The sequence below is a fragment of the Phalaenopsis equestris genome, unplaced genomic scaffold, assembly GCF_001263595.1.
Source record: "Phalaenopsis equestris unplaced genomic scaffold, ASM126359v1 Scaffold000002, whole genome shotgun sequence".
Taxonomy (NCBI): domain Eukaryota; kingdom Viridiplantae; phylum Streptophyta; class Magnoliopsida; order Asparagales; family Orchidaceae; genus Phalaenopsis; species Phalaenopsis equestris.
The window spans coordinates 58,236,900-58,250,375 of record NW_018164444.1 but is presented as its reverse complement, the minus strand read 5'-3'; the positions used below and the strand labels follow the sequence as shown (position 1 = coordinate 58,250,375).

Sequence of the window (13,476 nt, the reverse complement as noted above, 5' to 3'; positions counted from 1 at the left end):
GAAAATGTTGCAGATAGTGAAAATGTAATATACAAATTCAATTGGAGATTGTCAGAAGTTTTGCAGGTAGTCTCTTTAATTTCAAATTCAGATTAGTCCATCTTTTTTAATCAACACTTATAACTCTTTTCCTATGCAAAGTTGTGTCTATGCAAATTATCTTTTTTTCTGTGATATTTGTACTACTTGTAACTTTAAACCTTTATTGCCGTGATTTATCTTGCATAAAGCACTTCATGGATAGGGTTGTAAACGAGTCGAGCTTGAGCGAGCTCAAGCTTGGCTCGTGTTCGAAATCGGCTCGTGAACAGTATGTTCGTGTTCTGCTCGATTTAAATATTCGTGCTCGTGTTCAACTCGAAATTGGCTCGTTAAAATTAAATTGAAGAAATAAATGTATAGTGCTGAATTCAAATCTGAATCAAATGCATGCAAAACAAGACGCATAACCATATTACCATAAGCAATTACGATTTAAACTTAGATATAAATAATATGTGTAATATATTTTTATATAAATAATTATATAATTGTTTTTTATTTTGAGATAAAACGAGCCGAACACAAGTGAACAAAAAGCTGTTCGTGTTCGGCTCGTTTATAATTCGAGCTTTAAAAACTTGTTCGTGTTCGGTTTATTTACTTAATGAATGAGTCGAACACGAGCTACTTAACGAGCTGAACACGGATTGTTCGCGAACGATGAGCTTTTTTGACAGCCCTATTCATGAACAGACATGAAATTCAAACTTTCATATGATGAAATAAAATATACTTATGACTGAGAAGGAATAAAATGGTAAACAGAGTTATCTACCTCTGCATTATAGCAAACTGGATATAAGCCAATGTGTTGATTGTATATTATTATTATATTCTCGCCATGAAGCAGCAAGATTTCGGTTATCAGATACATGTAAAATGATTGCTTAATACAGGTATTGATTCATGTTGTAAATTTTAAATAAATATTTGCAAGCAAACCCTTATTTGTTTTGGTGAATGGATGTCATCATTCAGGGTGTAAATGAGTATAGCTGAGCTCGATTCATGTCCAATTCGAGATCAGCTCATTTGTCAAATTACAAACTTGAGTTAGGGTCGAGTTTGGCTTGCAGTGCTTACAAAAATTTGATCAGTCAGAGTTAATAAACTAAAAAACCTCGACTCACTTTCACCTCTATTAATCATAATGTTCATAAGGAAAGATATGTATTAGTCTCCTGATTTCCTCATCATTGTTAATGTAAAGGGGCATTTAAGAAGCACATATTTCATGTACATTTACATATGTAATATCTAAATTTTAATTTTTATATTTATAATACAAATTTTTCATAACAAATCAAAAATATCATTATTATTAACTTTTAAAAATGAAAACATTTTATTCTTGAATAAGAAGCTATAAATCTAAAAATTAAAATAGATATTAGGTCCGAAATTATTCAAATCCTCATATAAATTGCTTTGATAGATTCAACAACCTTCTTGGTGAATAATTATTATGCGTGCGGATCACACGTTCAAATGATGGCTTAGATGGACAGTTGTGCAATATATGATGATGACGTGATTGAATCCGAACCACCTTTCAAACATGTGATCTACCTTATGTAATATTTTCTCCCTCCAAACCAAATATTTTTCTATGCGGACTCCTCACATAACTCTACGTGCGGCCGAAGTTATTTCTAAGTTATTTTCAATAATACCAAAATAACCAAAAAATAAAGATCGAGGGTTATTTCTAGATTATTTCATGATTATTGAAAATAACCCAAAAATATCTTGAAAATAACTCAAAAATAATCTACGCCGCACGTAGAACTACGTCAGGAGTCCGGACAGAAAATGTGTTCCCTCCCGACAAATAAGCTACCGAGTCCAAAAACTTGAAATAGCGCCGACACCGATGAAGTTGGATTTTTACTCACAGATGGGAAAATTTTCTCAATGCAATATACTCAAAAGCTTTGATTTATGCAGTATAAATTATAAATTAAGGTCTGCCGTATATTGTCGATTTACATCAATGTAACTTATCTGTATAATATATTGCACTTTTAAAACATCTAAACTTAATAAAGGCAAGCACCGCTTCCAGATAGTTCTTTATATTTACTTAACATAAGAAGACAAAACATTGCTATCCAGGTACAACTAAAAACTCCCTCAAGGGTAAATACTATTGTACGTGGAGATTGTTGATTTGTTGTGTTGATTGAGCAAATCAAAGAGCATAATTATGTCAAATCTAATCAAATTAAAATTAGCTTGAAGAATATTTAAGAGCTTATACTCTTGCTAAAGATATTTCTTGCAATGGTATTGTCACTTCCCCACTGAATCTATGAAATCATTGGTCAAAGAAATTTGTATAGGCTTGAGTGAGTAGGGGTATGTACAACAAACCTAGTCTTGACAATCAACTCTATACACCAATATATTATAAATAATCATCTACAATAAACAAATTAATAGTCTTCATAATTTGAAACATCAACAAAAAAATCTTTTATTTAATTAAAGATGATAATAGAAACTTACATTTTCATCCTTCCAGGCTCCACAACACATCTTCTCCTAAATTTTAGGATTGCTTTATAAATTATAATGTTATGGCAAAACCAATTCCAAAGAAATAGACCGAGACATTCCTCCTCGGAGCAATGACTTCATGATACAGCACATAATCTCTTCAAGTCATCATCATTTCCCATGACATCCTACCTCATAAGTACCTAGAATCTCTTATCTTCAATCAATCAAAGAATCACTCTCAACAAAGAAACACAGATCAAGCTTTCTGACATCTTTAGCTTCAATGCACTCTGTCCAGGTTCAAATTCTAGTAATTTTATCCTTGTACATTTAGTTATTTAAGTCACTTTCTACTAATCCTAATAAATTACTCCTCATATAGTTAATTTTATAATCCCCAGCCCAACAATTGGGGAAAATTCAGCTATGTCAAATGTAGTGCACTTAGTACTTGACCTCTAATGTGAACACAATTGAATAATGCGATCTGATTGATATATATATATGACTCAAATGAGTCCATTTTAAAAGAGATAAAAAGAAGAAAAAAAATTAATAAAAATCGAATTAGGTTTGAATCATGTTCAGATTTTAATTGAATTTTATTGAAACCTTATTACAATTAGTATTGAATTCTAACACCAAGAACTTTCAATTTGAACGATACTTTCAAATATAAATGTTACAAGTCAAATTAGGAAATAATTTATTCTTGTTAAAAGTTATGAGGATTAGATTTTATTTCTTGAATTGAGTTTATTTCCTTGGATTGAATTAATTTTCTTTCCTATTTTATGTCGTTTCTCTTATCTCCAAGTAATTATTATGAATTATTTTCAAAACAATAATAATTATTATTATGAATTGATTAATTAGAGATATAAGTGTTATATTTTTCCTTTCATGTTATTAGAACAGAATTCATATAGGGTATTTATAACAAAATAATAAGAATACCACTGATTTCTGCAAATTAACATAGTATCAAAGCCTTGAAACAAACCCTAGAGTCTCCTGTTGCTGGAAAGTTCCTATTTCTGCAACCGGCAATCTTTGTCATAATGCAGGCCCTACGAAGATTGCCGACAGCAGGCTCTTCCTTCGCCTCCTCTTTTCAATTTTTTTCGCCAGAAAATTCCTCCTTGCATCCAAAATTTCCTCCTGCAGCCTTTCCCACCACCATAATTCCCTCCCGCATTCTTTTTCACCACCAGAATTCCCTCCTACAGACTTTCCCGCCGACGGAACTCCTTCCTGTAGGAACTAGTCGCCGGAACTCTCTCCTTGAAGAAACTAGCCGCCGGAACTCTCCCTCCAGGTCCCTAGCAGCCTAAAATCCTCTCTATAGGTTGGAAAGCTTCCTACAGGCCAAAAATTCTGCAGACTTCCTTAGTGGAGATGCATCTTCCTACAAGCTTTACGCTGCATCCGAATCTCCTTCATATTGGCGCTGAAATTCCTGTAAACAGCCTAAACTTCAACCAACCAGTTTAGGGCTTTCCAGAGGAGGTGAAGCAAATAAATCATGGTTTACAATGATTGCTGTAGTTATTGTTTTGTGCTTTTTAGGAAATGGATCTCTCATTTCATAACTAGTTAACGATTGTAGACTATCATGCTCAAATATATTCCCGATGTACCATCCGACAATAGTACTCTCTAGTTTATCAGCTGTTTGCCTTCATGACCATTGCAATACTCACATATCATGAAGCAAAGTTCAATACCAGAATGAGGAACCTATTTGGCTACACACCCTTTTTCATAAGCTCATTTCTTGTAATCATTTTAGATTTGGAAAGTTCTGGAGAAGGCGGTGTAGGAGCCTTCATCAGCATATGCCTTATTAGTGCAGCATTTGGTGTCGCTGATGCTAATGCTCAAGGGGTGCATGGTTGGTGATTTGGCCTTCATGCAACCAGAGTTCATTCAGTCATTTTTACCGGGCTTGGCTGCATCAGGAGCTTTAACATCAGCTTTGAGGCTAATTACAAAGGCAGCTTTTGAACACACCAATGATGGGCTTCGAAAGGGAGTGATGAGGTTCTTTGCAGTCCCATCATTTTTTGAGTTATGTTTTCTGCTCTATGCATATATCTTTCCGAAACTTCCAATTGTGAAGTACTATCAATCAAAGGGAGCTTAAGAAAGATCAAAGACTGTTTCTGCTGACCATACAGCTGCTAGAATTCATTTGCAGAAAAAGCAAGAGGCCGAAGAAGATCCAAAACACCACGAACACTTGACCATTAGACAGTTGCTGATGCAGAACTTGGATTATGTCTTGGGCTTGTATCTTATTTATGTTCTGACACTAGCAATTTTCACAGGATTTCTAGTCGAGGATACTGGAAATCATGTCTTCCTTTTTTTCCTGTAGGCTATACCCTGTAGCTTTCACTACAAGTGTTCTGCTTTCTACCTACAGGTCATATCGTGTAGCTTTCTCCGAAGGTGTTCTTTGTTTTCCTGCAAACCATACCCTACACACATTCCCTACGAGTGTTCTTCATTTTTACCTGCAGGACCATAACCAACAACTTTCCCTGTAGGTGTTCTTTACTTTTTGTCTGCAGGCCATACCCTGCAGCTTTCATGTAGGTTGTCTACTTTCGTGCATCATCATCTATAAAAGCCTTCCGTCTACCTACACACATTGCAAAACTGCAGTCAACTAGAAGTCAGCTTTTTCTGTAGGTTGCTTACATCTCTGCAAACTTCCCTGCAGCATTACATGTAGAGTCTTCCGCCTACTTACAGACACTACAAAAATTGTAGTAAAAAATAACCGCAGTAAGCTAAAAATATCCCTATAAATACTCTTGGGGTTGATTAATAAGTACAGAGTGATGACTTCAAATTCTACTTCACAAAATAATTCTCGTCCATTATTTTGATATTTTCAAATCCAAGTTGAACAAAATTATGAATCATTTTTTAACTCGAGGAGGTGTGTTAGAAGTTATATTAAGAAATAATTTTTCCTGTTAGAAGTTATGAGGATTAGATTTATTTTTTTGGATTGGATTTATTTCCTTTCCTACTTTAGATTTATTTCCATGCCTATTTTATATTGTTTCATTTATCTCCAAGTAACTGTTATGAATTGATTAATTGAAGATACATGTGTTATATTTTCCTGTAATGTTATTTCTTTGTTCTTGTCTTTCCTATTCTAGGATCATGTAAGTGTATTTATACCATATTTTCATATCAATAAAATAATTCTGCTGAATTCTGAAACTCAACAATAAAACATAATTTGAATAGCATCATTTACCTTGAATAATAAATCAAAGACAGAGAAACATTGCCATGGAACTTCAACGCAAATCAATCACACAGTAAGTATGAATGTTGGAAACAAAGGCACACAGGAAAGGAACAAGCGACTTGTCTGGAAGTTTTCATAACCGCTCATGCCAATATTTCCAACTGATATTTTATAAAACAATCCTTTTTTGACCTGAAACAAACTTTTGATCAAACTTTCCTGAATAAACAAATAAGATATTTCTTAATTTCTACCGACAAAATCAAATTTTCCCAAAGAAGAATGTTTTGTTGACTAGAACAAAAAAATGAAAAGGTTAGTACTACAAAAGAGAAGTTTTACTTTTACTTATTTATTCAGAATAACTAGTGTGAAAACATGAAATAGATATACTGAGAATCTAAAACTTTATATCTGTCCAACTATATTAATCGCCACTTAAATGGTATATTACACTTATCCCAAATTAACAAAACTTGCATGATGAAGAAGGGTAGAGAAAACTATCAATCTCCCTCAAGCTGGTGGTGGATATAAACATAATAAGAAATGAATAAATGAGAATAAAAACAAAGTATGAAACTCAAAATTTAACACTCTCCCTCAAGCTATTTCAGGTGTTGTAAAGACCAACTTGGTATTCAAATTTGTGAAGACATCAGCAACTTGAAGATAAGTTGGAATGTATATTAAATGAATAATGCATCCGTTAAACTTCTCAGAGATAAAATGTCTATCGGTCTCAATGTGTCATTTAGATCGTGCTTGGATCTCTACTTTAACTACTTTTTACCATTATGGACTTTGAAGTGCTTCATGAATAGAATTGGGTATCTACATACCATCAAGATTAAATACAAAGGCTTTAGAAATTGATGATAACTTTTCATAGGCAACATAATCCTAGATAGGATAATTTGTGCAACTTTCCTTGTCTTATTCACTGGATTCCACCTCCCTTGGAATCATAGAGATTGTAAACAATCCTGTGGTTGCATATTGTTTTTATCCTGCTCAATGAATTTCTTTCTCCTAGCATACACACAAGGTTCCTTATTATCCAATCTCAAGTTGGAAGTTCTCAACTAATGGGTCTTGGGAGATAGGATGGTTAGAGGGAAGGAGAATATGTTTTGATGATTCTAGATCAGTATGGATATCCAGAGAAGTGTCCAAATATGATTTTCACTTGGGCTCTCCCCCTGATATTAGTTGGGGTAGTCGGGTTAGTTTTCAAAGGAGATAACATTCATAGAGTTAAAAGTATTTTATATATGAGGGAATAGTACTTGTACCCCTTTTTATTAAAAGTATACTCAACAAAGATACAATTGATGGATTTTTGTTCAAGTTTTATTTTGTTTGATTGGTGAATGCGAACAATGATCTTAATTTACTAGAACTAAATGAAAATATGACACTAAATAGGACGCAATGGAGAAAAATGATTCATGTAGCCGACCCCACGTAGTGGGATTAAGGCTTTGTTGTTGTTGTTGTTGTTGTTGCGAACAAAAGAGACCTCCAAATATTTTTAGAGGAAGATTGGATGAAAAGGCTCTGATATGAGGGTATTTTTTCATCACAATATCCAAAGGGGCTTTGAAACAAATGACCCTGCATGACATTCTATTGATGAAGTGAGTAGTTGTGAAAACCTCCCCAAAAACTATTGAGACATTGCGAGAAAGCATCATAGACCAAGATATTACGATGAGATGTCTATTCTTCCGCTTAGCTACTATCACATTTTGTTGTTGAGTTTCAACACAAGATCTCACATGGATGATACCGTTCTTTGCAAGGTAGGGTCCAAGAATAGAGTTGACGTATTCGTATGCATTGTCAATTTTAAGAATCTGAATTTCGTATTGAAACCGGGTAAAAATCATGTTATGGAATGCCTGAAAGATTTGCGCACTTCTGAATTTTCCTTCATGAGAAATATCCAACTAATTTTAGCGGGGTCATTAATAAAGAAGACAGACCATCTGACTCCATTAACAGTTTTCAATATTTATTATCCCCAATTGTCACTATGGTGACACAGAAATGATATGAGAGTTTCTACAAGGACAGAGAATAGACATGAGTATATTTAGCCAATTGATAGGTTTAACACTGATAAAATTTTGACATTTTATTGATAAAGATATGATGATACAACTTTGCAATATAATGAAATTTAAGATGACATGAGAATTGGAGAGCGAAAAAGACACTTGTGTTTTAAAAGAATAGCTTTTCTTAAGCAAGAATAGGCCTTGATGCACTACAAAACTATCAATCACGTTGCCCAAATCCACCTAAAATTCATAAGAATAAGAATGAAATTTAATAGCACAGTTCAAGGCACAAACTTACTAATTGAAAGTTGAAATCTAATTGGGGAATATATAGCACATAAGAGAGCTTAATATTTTTGGATACCTTCACTTTCATTTCCCAACAATCCTCGAGTGAGATCATCTGCAAGTCTAACAATTTTAGAGTCGAGAACTCTTGATAGTTGGTGAGAGCGTGAATATCTCCTGTCATGTGATCAAAAGAGGGGAGCATGATACCTCGTGTATCTAGCTAAAAGGTTGCTCAATTGTACTTGAAAGAAGTTTTCTTCAACACCTCCAACTGTTTCTTGGTGATGGGGCAATGATCAGCTAACCTTTCAAACGTGGTAGCAGCATGGGCTTTGTTATCTTGATCTTTCAACATTTGCCCAGGTTTCCAATCTGCAACATGTAATTTACAGCACTTGTCCTTTGGGTGACCAAGCCTCTTGAAATGTTCACACAATGGATGATTCTTCTTTGGCTTTGACTCATGGGATGAGTTGTGAGTGTACAAGGAGGAAATTTCAATGCTAGATGAATCCATGCTTCCTACCATAATGAGCTTCTTCCTACATTCTTCTCTTATGACTTCAACAATGACTTAGTGGCAAGGATAGGCTTCATCCTGTGATCCTTCCTCTGACCTCATCAAAGTTCTTATTTAGCCCCAATACAAACTTGATCGTCTTTTTCTCCACTATTATTTTATATAACATAGCATCCTGAGAACATTTACATACATTAGTATCATACAAATCTAACTGTAACCAATACTTTGTTAGAGTGATAAAGTATTGAGTCACTTAACTCTTCTTGTCAGAGCTCATGCAATTTTGTCTCAATCTTAAACAACTATGCAGTGTTTTCGGTACTAAAATAAATCTCCAGTGCTGCTTCTCAAATCTCATGTGTTATCCTTACAAAGATTTTTTTTTTCAATTTCAATAGTCATAGAATTAATCAACCAAGACATGACCATATGATTATGGATCTTCCATGAGCGATGGTTAAGATCAGCGAGCTCAGGAACTGTGTCCGCTCCTGTGATATATTCTTCTTTTCTTTTTCACAAATGAATATAAATATAGATTGGGACAAATAAAAAAAATTATGGTCATAAATTTCAGGAATATTTGGACAAAATTCTTAGTCTCTAATTTAGCAAAAATTTTTCTGTGCGGACTCCTGACGTAGCTCTACGTGCGGCCGAAGTTATTTATGAGTTATTTTCAGATTATTTCTAGGCTATTTTCAATAATACCGAAATAACCCAGAAATAACCCAAAAATAAAGACCACGGGTTATTTCTGAGTTATTTCAGGATTATTGAAAATAACCCAAAAATAACTTAAAAATAATTCAAGAATAACCTACACCGCATGTAGAGCTACGTCAGGAGTCCGGACAGAAAATGCGCTCCTAATTTAGACTAACCACCAGAGTATAGGCAGAAATCTTCATATCCTACTTTCTCATAGACCTACGCGCACTTAAAGTTAGAAAGAATTCCTAGCTGATTGTGTCGTAGGAGACGAAGAACGCCTACTGCTGCTCTGCTTTCATGGGAAGAATCAATTGGGTTACTGACGTGAAGGCAGGAAGGAACGTCTGGAAGGCAGAGTGATATTTGCGGCCAAGGAAATGCCTGCAGGGAGTCTGCAAGGAGGATTTTGACAGGAAAACGTCTGGTGTAAGACAATGGAAGGGAACACTTGTAGGATAGCCTGCAGGGAACACTTGTAGAATAGCCTGCAGGGAGGATTCTGGAAAGAGAACGCCTGCACGGAGCCGACAGGCTAGCTGGCAGCGGCGCAGCGGCAGGGAGAGGGAGCAAAATCCAGGGAGGGCATGTGGAGGGAAAATTCTGGCAGCTGAAAAAAGCGATATTGGGCTTGTAAAATACCATGAAGAAAGATGTATATATTTGAATTCTCTTATTTCTTAAAAAATCAAATAACAACTCTTCTCTGAATATTATAAGGCTAGGGCAAACTTAATTCCTACCATTACAACTTACCAAAAACACAAAAACCAACAAAATGAAAGAAATACAACATAATAAGAAAGGAACAAATGAGAATAAATCTAACCAACAAACTCATAATTCTACGCATAGGATAAATTAGTCATTGTAACAATGAGTAGGAACAATTAAGTAATGTATCACTCAACCAAATACTAAGCTCTGATTTAGAATCAATTTTATTTTCGTTTTTTGCTTTGTTTTTTTATTTATTTTATTTTTTAAAAATATGTTTGTTTAGTGTGTTTTTATATGTTTTAATTTCTTATTTCTAAAAACAAATTAACATTTTTTTAAAACAATTAAAACAACTTTTACGTATTGTGAGTGTTTTTAAAAACATACTTTAATCAAATATCCAAATATGTTTTGTTTCAAATAAAAATAAGCAAAACAAAATAAAAATAAAAAACAAAAAATAAAAAATAAAAGTGATCCCAAATGACCTTTAAATCTAAGATTAAAGTTCTTTGTTTGTTGGGTATAAAGAGTAATTTTAAAACACTACCTAATCAAAATACAAAATGTGAACATAAAAAATAAAAAAATACTCAATGAAGCATAGTTTAATTGATAACCATAGAAATACAAAAAAAAAGAATAAAAATCATTCATAATTTAAGCATACCTTCTTTGCAAACTTTTATGAACCATGAACATCATGAGTGATGTAGTCCTGTGACTAACTAGGCTGGAGACAAAAATAGTAAGTTAACATCACTTAAATATTTTGCAAAAATTGCATGTATGACTGTTGACCTCATTTTTAGTGAGGTCTAGTCTTCCTCTTAGGGTTTAGGATCTAGCCTTAGGGATCTCCCTTTGACTATCTTAGAACCTTAGAAGTGGTGCCCGCCTCATTGTAATTTGACCTATTTCCGTCCTCTTTTGTGGTTCCAAGTGTGTGGTATCGACTTCTAGCATTTAGAAGGGTGAAACCAACATGAGGAAACCCAAAAGGGATCCCTATAGGACCTTTTTGAGCCTTAGGGTGGCCTTCTGCACAATTCGCACTCCCGCGCGCACAAACTTCGCAATTCGGAGAGCCAACGCGTCCGATCGCCACAATTCACATCGCTTGCACTATTATTTGTCGAAGACTCGAGTAAACTTGTCGAGGCGATCGACCAAAGGTCGAAGTTTTATGAAGTTTAAATTTTGACGTGTTTCTAGCCCGATTGTCGACAACGTCGTCCGAGCGATCCCGGATGACAAAACAGACTGCACCAGCGCGTCCGGAATGTCGATTTTGCCTAGGGAGGGCACCCATTTTGTTACGTCACCGCGTGCGAGTAAATCAGATATAATTTAATACATATATATATATATATGTATATTTTCCTCTTTCGGCCCTAATCCCTCTAACGCACGCACCCGCGCTCTTCTCCTTTCCCTCTTCCTCTCGCGTGCCTAGCTTTCTCCCTTTCTCGTTCTCGAGCCGACCGAGCTTGTCCTTCTCCGCGCGAGGAGGGTTGACCCCGTTCGTCCTTACCTGACGCACTGTTGCCCGCGGTCTTCCTTCCCGAAGCGAGACCAGTCTTTATACGCTGTGGCTTTCCTCTTCTTGGTAGTTTTGGCTCTGTGAGGCTTGCTCTCTGGTACACTAGAATGGCATTTCTCCTCTTTCCGATGTTTCCCTCGCTGCCACTAGGTTGGCCGCTCGGTCTGAGGTGCTTCGGTGGCTTCGCCCTCTGCGAGCAGGGAGCACTTCTTTTTCTTTCTTGGCCCGATTCGAGGGCTGTGGACATGTGGGTGGCTTTCTTTTCTCTTCTTCTCTGTTCCCTGCCTATAAGGGAGGTGGCTGGCTGTTTTGGTTGGGGTTGAAGGTTTAGCTAGAGGAAAGTGGAAAGTAAATTCTGGGAGAGCATTTTCTTTGAGTAGGTTTTCTGTGCTGCTTTGCTTGAGCACTCTCGAGGTACCCCTCTCTTCCCCTTTCTTCTGGTGCCATGTTGCCTTGCGGTTTTTCTCTTGGCCGAGGCTTTGAGCCTGTCTCTGTTGGATGAAATAGCATGCTTTTTTCTTTTTTTTACTTGGCTGAGATGGAGTTGTGGTGTCGTTCTCTTATAGGAAGCTTGAGATATATCTTTGAAATGGTTCTAGCACTTTTGGCAAGCATGTTGGAGTTTCGGTTCTAGCTTTTTATCACCTGTTTTAGCTTAAAATGCATGTTGAAGAGCTTCTTCTATTTCTCACGAATATAGGGAGTTTGATTTAGCTCCTCATGTGGCATCACCCCTGTTCAAATACTTGTTGGAACCGTTTCATGCGTGGAATATTTAGATATGCAGGTTGGACGACTTGGTTTTTGCCTACAGGTGGCTGGAACTCTAATTGCTACTAAAATATGAGGTTATATCAATGCTTGGGCTTGTTTTGATCTCGTTGAGCTCAGTTTTGGCTTACTGTTTCTGTTCGAGCTCGGTTTTGGCTTCTGGTATTTGTTGAGCTCGGTTTTAGCTTACTGTTTCTTGTTGATTTTTGATTTTGGCTGATTCGAAGCCACGGATTTGGCTTTGATGCCTTCATGAGTTCGGTTTTGGCTTTGCTTGGCTTTTGCTGGGCTCGGGTTGGGTATGTTTAACCTCTGCTGGGCTTGGGTTGAGTATGTTTAGCCTTGCTGGGCTTGGTTGGGTTCTAAGGCAAGCTGTGTTGGCTCATTTTACCTTTGCTGGCTTTGGTTTTATTTACAGAGGGAGGCTGGCTGTAGCTTTGTTTCATGTTGGGAGCTCGGCTTTGGCTCCGTTTCTCGATTGGGCTCGATTTTTGGCTTTGTTTCCTGCTGAGCTCGGTTTAGATCTAGTGAGGAGCTGTTTTTATTTTTTGTCTAGCCTTGCTGGGCTCGGTTTGGCTTGGTATGGGCTCGTTTTGGTCTTGCTGAAACTTGGTTCAGATCTAGTGGGCTGTTGTGGCTGTGGGCTGTTGTGGCTGTGGGCCTTGTGTGTGTCTTGGACTGTTGTGGCTGTGGGCTTTGTTTGTGTCTTGGGTTGTTGTGGCCGTGGACCTTGCTTGTGCTTTGGGCTGCCTTTGGTTGTAGGTCTTGGCAGTTGTCCCCTGCTTTAGTTTGGAGCCTCTTTTGTCCCTGTTCCTTGCCTTGGCCGAGAGCCTTGTGGGCTGTTCTCCTCCTCTCTGTTGACCCTGGTCGTGAGCATTTATGTGGCTTGATAGGAAGATCTCTATGCCTATCTAACATATGGAATTACGAGTCGAATTGGAAGAATTTTGAATTTAATATGAATTTGGGAGTATTGACGATGTTTTTCCCGCGTTTATTTCTCTTCGAAGTCTGGAAAATTTTAAATCTCATT

General features: G+C 36.3%; 1 pseudogene; it reads left to right on the top strand.

Moving 5' to 3' along the window:
- Positions 1-3,509: 3,509 nt before the first annotated feature.
- Positions 3,510-5,362, top strand: LOC110026311 (annotated as a pseudogene).
- Positions 5,363-13,476: the final 8,114 nt, after the last annotated feature.